Source organism: Cupressus sempervirens, chromosome 10 (assembly GCF_028749045.1).
Source record: "Cupressus sempervirens isolate cs-2001-9-10 chromosome 10, ASM2874904v1, whole genome shotgun sequence".
Taxonomy (NCBI): domain Eukaryota; kingdom Viridiplantae; phylum Streptophyta; class Pinopsida; order Cupressales; family Cupressaceae; genus Cupressus; species Cupressus sempervirens.
This window is the reverse complement of record NC_143127.1, coordinates 783,132,687-783,140,015: the sequence shown is the minus strand read 5'-3', so window position 1 is coordinate 783,140,015 and position 7,329 is coordinate 783,132,687.

Sequence of the window (7,329 nt, the reverse complement as noted above, 5' to 3'; positions counted from 1 at the left end):
CAGAAGATCTAATACTACAAAAGTTCATCCAGATAACTGTTAGCATAACAGGCCAACACCAAGTCCTAATTATAGTTGGATACCAGCAAAACCAAAAACAACAGATAAACATAAAAGTCTTGGATCCGAGGATCCCATTAAACTAAAAATCTCAAATTTCTTTTTTCTCCTTCCCCTTCACAGCTAGTAGATGAGACCAGTCATCAACAAGGAATTTGAAGAGCAGCTTATGGTCCTCCATATCCATTCTAGTATCCTCCTTTTCTTGTGCCAACAACTGGAGGGTGGTGGTCGCGGCATGGGTGACTTTGAGGTTAAATTTAGAGAAGGTAAAGAACCCTTCCTCTAAAGATTTAACCCTCTTTTCCAGCTTGGCATACTGCTCCACCTACTCCTCGATCTCTTCCTTGGTTTCCATTTACACCTTCCTTGTTTCCTCCTTGGTTTTCTGGACCTGGATTTTATCCTGCAAAACCTTTGGATTAGTTAAAAACTTAGAATTTTCCTTGGCTAGGGATGAAATGGTTATGGGGGAGGTATCCATTTTATTTCTTTCTTGATAGAAGGTTATGGGCTGGGGGGAAAAGCTTGTGGACACATGTGTAACCTCCATGATATCAACATTACTAGCAGAAACTTGAGTTTGTGCATTATCAATAGAATTACCTTTTGAGTTTATACTTCTTTCCACCTCCTCCTTACCTTCTTCTTCTTTATTATTTTCTAAGCTTTCCTCCTTAACCTCCTCCACCCTGAACCTATTGGATTTCTATTTATGCCTTGCTTGGGATTGGGCAAGTCTTCTAGATCTCTTCCTTGCCTTACCTCTAGCCTCCTCCTCTAAATCCTCTTCATCCACCTCTACGGGTTTTTCAACTTTTACCTTCTTATTACCCTTTTGCTCCTCAGTCGTATCAATTTTTTTTCTTTTTCTTGTTTTCTCGACAAGGGGAGGGGCAGGGGGTGTTAATTTTAGTACTAGTACTAGTGCTCAAGGATGAATTCTGGCAATGGCATTGGTTGTCAACCACCACCACCCTCGGGGGACACAGGGCAAGGTGAAACTGGTAGAGGCAAAAAATTAGGCCTTGATGGATTATGGCATAGTTTTTCCCTTTACTTCTCTTTTCCCTAATATCCGCTACCATATCCTCAAGAGAATGTAGAAGATAAAATAGGATAGAAATGAAATCCCTATTTCTAAAATAATTCAACAAAGGGAAAATATAGTAGTAACATGCACAAAACCTACCCTCCAGCATCAGATATCTCATGAGAACCAAGCACATATCGTCCAATGGGGTTGGCAGTTCGCCCCTTTTAAATCCTCCTCTATATCGAATCAACTCCTCATTTCTTGCAAAGAAATTATTCATACTGGCCTTGTCTATGACTTTAGTGACCTCTCTCCATTTTTTCCCCCTCATTGAAAGGCTAGTCGCCATGGAAATCACTTTCTTAGTCACTTGGAAGGTGATTCCATTTATGGTGACCTTGCAGTCATTCGACCCATTGACAAATTGGAGGGCACAATTCTCGTCTTACCCTACCATCGACTGCATGTAGGGCAAAAAACCCCCTTCTTTCAGTAGAAACCAGGTGGCCATCCTATCTTTGAAGTTCTCTATCTTCATGGGCTCTAGCCTATTCAAAACCCCACCCATCTCAATTATGCCAATTTGCTCCTCGCCTTCTTCAGTAATGAGCATTTGAACTTCCTTTTCTATGATATCTCTGAAACTACTATTCACCTTAAGCCCTTTAACAATAAACCAAAAAAATTTCTAGACTTGTGCTTAATAAGTTTCAAAATCCCATGCAAAATTATTGTGGGATTCATGATTACATAACATCATTATTTTCACACCCTGAAAATCTTTGATAGTCCGATAAATGATATCCTTTGTACTTTTAAAGGGGGTGTAATTTGAAATCTGCGATGTGTTTCCATAATTATGAAATGACATCCCTCTTAATTTGCATTCACTCCTTTTTTTGTTTGTATGACCATGTCTCCTCATTTCCAATAGACCTTTGTTAAATTTAGTGGACATCATCACATAATTACCAAAATTAGTCCCGACTCTAAATTTAATAATCATACTTGAATAATATTCCTACCTCTTGCCTTGGTTATCAATGACTTAATATCGTCATTGAGATCTACCATATTTCTCCAGTACATGATTGCCGTAGTTTTATACCCTTTAGTAGTTGCTGCATCTGCCACCTTATTTTCCTACATGTAAATGTGTTGTAGGTGGACACTTTCCATCCCTTCTAACATTTTCTTAATATCCATTATGTATTTTGAATATTCCATCCTGGTTGGGAGACTCCCTTGACCATATCAATGATTAATTTGGAGTCCCCCTCAATTGTTATTTCCTTAATTTACATTTCCCTAATTAGCTAAAGGCCCAAAAACAATGCCATTGCCTCATCCAGATTATTACTTCCATTTCCCACTTCCCAGCATAGACCAATAGTGCATCACCATTCCTATCTTGCAACACTCCTCCCGCTGCTCCTATACCTCCTCTGGTAGCACCATATAAATTCAATTTATAATGTGAAAGGGTAGGTGGTCTCCATCTCATTTTCTATCTCTTCATCATTTTTGAGTTATCAAAGAGGAAAAAATCCTCATGAAAGCCTCATTTTCAGCCATTAGTCCTTCTTGTCTACTTGGTTCCTCCTTTGGCATCTTACATTTAGCCACTCTTAAATTCTCCTTCAACAATTTCTCCATTATTCTAAAGACAACCTCCACCGGTTTATTCTCCTCCCTAAATATTCTATTATTTCTTTCTTTCCATATGTGCCAGCATACATATGGTGGAACCATCTTCCATAGCAAATTCAATCTAGGGTGAGCAAAGGGACAGTTCCAGTTCTCCACAACTTGTCCCAGATTTTCTTTCATAACCTAGTTTAATCCAAATCTCTCCTAGACCCTACTCCAGATCTTTAAGGCAAACTGGCATTCCAGAAATAGGTGAGTTATGGTTTCCTCCTTGTCCTTGCAGAGAAAGCAATGGTTTGTAATATAAAATCCTCTTCTTTTCAAATTGTCCAATGTTAAAATTTTCCCATGTTGAGCTGTCCACCAAAAGAAATTAATTTTAGGAATAAGGTTACTAATCCAAACCTTACTCCACAATTATGGGTAGGGATCCTTGCTAAATAGGTGTATGTAAGCTGATTTAACAATGAAATTACCACTTGGAGTTAAATCCCAAGCTGTGGTATCCTCTTGGAAAAGTATAGGGATTCTCCATTCCTTGATCAACTCTTCTAATTCCTTGAGAAGATGAATGTCCTCTTGAGAGTAAGTTTCCTTAACAAGCTTCCTCCACTTCCTCCCCTGATCAATATAATCTCCAACTTTACTTCCCACATCTTCTTTAAGCAACTCCATTAACCTTCTAAATTTGCTGAAGACCAGCGGTTTCCCTCCCATCCACTTGTCTTCCCAGAATCTAATACTAAAACCATTTCCCACAATCCACCTTGTCCCTTCCCTTAACAATCCTCTACTTTTGACTATATTCATCTAGATTTTAGACCCTCCTGGGAGGTCATTATTAAATAGATTCCAATTGAAAGGGGAATTTGACAGATATTTAGCTTTCATAATTTTACCCCAACTCGTATTGTCCTCTCCTAATTTCCAACCAATCTTTGTGAGTAGAGCCTTATTAAGGTCTGGAAGTCTTCTTGCTCCCAACCCCTCTTATTCTTTGGTTTTCACACCTCCTCCCCTTTGACTAGAGTCACTTTATTTTTCTCCTCTGTCCATGACCATAGGAAGTTCCTCTGTATCTTCAATCTTCTCCACCATGTTTTCGTTAATTTTGAATAGGGACAGGAAATAAATGGGGGTACCCTAGAGAGCTGCTGAAAGTAACTGTAGCTTTCCAACATTGCTTAGTATCTTCCCTTTCCATCCTACAAGTTTCCTCTGAATTCTCACCACTATCGTATTCTAGAATTCATTAGTCACTTCCTTAGTGGTTAGTGGCAATCCCAAATAAGTATCTAGGAGGCTAGTAGTTTGGCATTCCAAAATATTTCTTATCCTCCTTTGTAATGAGGCATCAATATTAAATAAATAAATCTTACTCTTATGATAATTTACTTCCTGACTTGAGCTTTCTTCATAATTGTGCAGTATAGTCTTCCAAGCTTGAGCCTCTATAATTGAAGATTCTCCAAATAGGAATATGCCATCAAAAAATTCTTGTAGGACTTTAGAATCTACTATAGTAGTTGGCTTAACCCCTTTAACACAACTAGTATTCACAAGTTTATAGAAAGACTTCCCTAGAACTTTAGCAATCATAATGAAGAGGTAGGGGGAAAGTGGGTCACCCTACCTTAGTCCTTTCTCCACTCCAAAGTTTCCCCAAGGAGAACCATTTAGGAGAATACAATATTGAACTGTGCCAACCATTACTTTGATCAAGTTTATTGCTTTGTTACTAAACCCCACTCTTTCAAGCACCTCATAAAGGAAATCCCACTTAGCCTTATCATAAGCCTTGGAGATATCCAATTTAAATGCCATCCTAGATTTTTTGTTTTTCTCCATTGAGGGAATAACCTCATGTGTGGTTATAGACACATCTAGAATCTATCTTCCTGGAACAAATCCTTTTTGTGGACTGCCAATTATTATTTTCAACAAAATTCTATTCACGAAGACTTTAGCAAATATCTTATAAATAGTGTTACATAAACTGATGGGTCTAAAATCCAGCAAGCACATTGGTGTGGGAATTTTAGGAACTAATGCAATAAAGGTCTTATTGATCCTTTTTAACATCTTTCCTATTCTAAAAAAATCTCTAGTTGCCCAGACCAGTTCAGGTTTAGCAACCTCCCAGAAATGTTGAAAGAATGTAGGGGGGAACCCATCAGGGCTCGAAGCCTTATAAGCTTTCATAGAGAACACCACACATTTCACCTCCTCCTCTATGATATTTCCAAGAATGTGGTTGTTCTCCTCCATTCCTAGAACCTGTGGAATCGTATTAATCAAGCTTCTTCTGATCACCAGTTTTGCAGCCTTATTGTCCTTGACATAAGCCTTGATAAAGTATTCCACCAGATGTTTTCCCATCTCCTCTTGGTCCTTAAAGACCCTTCCCCCTTCCCCATCCAGCCTAACAATAGTGTTTCTTCTTTTATGGTTAGAGGCTGACCCACTGAACTCTTGATCTTTGTTTTCGAAAAATTTCCTCCCTTAAGAGAATATCCTTCCACTTTTTTCTATACTCCTCTTCTTGAGTTGCATTGTCTAGGTTGATCCCTTCAAAAATCTCCCCTTGGAGTTTTTTAAGCTTTTCCTCCACTTCACCATTAGTTTTGAATAGGTCACGTAATGAATCCTTAGCCCAACTTTTCACATTCCTCCTTATGTTGTCAAGTTTTTGGGTCAGTTTGTACATCACAGTACCATCTATCCTAATATTCCACAAGTCTTGAACCCTCTCTTTGAATTTTGGGTGAGACTACCATGTAATTTCATATCTAAAAGTTATCAACCCACTTTTCAAACCATCCTCCCACAAGAAGATTATAGGGGAATGATCTGAAGCAGTTCTAGTAAGATTCTCAAGATGAGAGTTCCCAAGTCTATTCCAATTCCCTATCACCAATAACTTATCCAATCTAACCTAAATAAGGTCCTTTCCCTTTCTATTATTATTCCAATTATATGGATTCCATCTCATTTCCACATCTATTGAGTCCATTATGCTCATAAAATCATTAAGGTCTTGCAAGCTTTCTGGGCAGTCCTTGTTTCCACCTAATTTCTCCGAATGATACAGGGGGTTATTAAAATATCCCATACACATCACTTGTTTATCCTTCATAGTTTTAGTAATCCTAGCCAATTTATCATACATATCTTTCCTTCCTAATTTTCTATTAGAAGCATAGATATTGATCAACCCCCAACAATAAGTGCTAGAATGGAAATCAATGAATATAAAAATTTTATCCTCCCAAACCTCAGTTCCCTACATGGAATTTGGATTCCACATAGTAGAAATACCCCTTGGGGCACCATTAGCATCCCTATGAAGATACTTAGCACCTGGCCAAATATGCCTAATTATTTTATCAAAACTAGCACTAGACATTTTAGTTTCTTGTATTAAAACACAATCAACTTTTTCCTGAAATATGCATTGTTTCAGAGCATATTGCTTTTGGTGGTTATTTAACCCCCTCAAATTCCAAGAGATGAATTTGATTTCTTACCTTTAGTAACTGTCTCCAGTGTAAGTTTCTTACCACTGGCCACATCCCTTGCTGCTTGCTTTGTCCTGGTTGCTCTGCTAGATGGTCTTCCATCTATCTCGCAGACTCCTACATCTAGTTTTTTGCCCTGCCTTCTCTTCTTTTTTTGAACCTCCCATTCCCCATTATCCTCATCATGTAGTGAGGTAGGGCTAAGCTCCTTCTTAGCCTTATCAATGCTTTCCATCACTTTTGCTACAATCTCTACTGGGGAAGCTTTAACCATCATTAATGGGGTACACATTCTCTCCTGAGTATCACCTCATATAGCCATAATTTCTTGTTGTCTGTCACCTCCCTAAATTTTTGGGGAACCATAAAGAGGGCGGGGAGTCACAATTTCACCTTCTTCCAACAACATTCTATCTCTAGGCCCTCCCATAGGTGAACTCAGGAGTTCCTCTAACTCCCTTCTAAAGGGGTATTCTGTAAGGCCCACACTAGTACCCTATTATAGATATTGATGAAATAAATATGATTAGGAGTTAATAAGGTTATGATTAACATTTTTGTTACTAATAATTATTAATGAAATCCTATTAGAGACTAATGTAGATTTTGATTATTATAAGGTTGATACCCTATCCAATAACATTAGGTCGAGAAGGTAGGACCACATGAAAATGAAACTCAACATGTTCAAGCTGAGAACCTAGTCACAAGATTCAAGGTATGATTTACTAGAAAAATAGGGGAGATGAGTTAATATTCACTCTCGTAAGAAATAACAATGAGTATAGATCAAATGATAACAAAACATAACGGTTGCACTCATAGATTGGTTTTAAAATATGATGACATAAATTGGAAACATTCAATGGCATGAGAAATTAACCCTAGGGGCACACACACCTCATAACGAGATAAAAAGGACATTGTTAGAAATATTACTTTGGTCAGTTGATTTGAAAGGATACTAGTAACAAGTCTGCACAATAGTGATTTTCACTTATATACTAAGATCCATTTTACATGTTTTAATGATTTAATCAATATGACTTTGGTGTTTCATTGTTA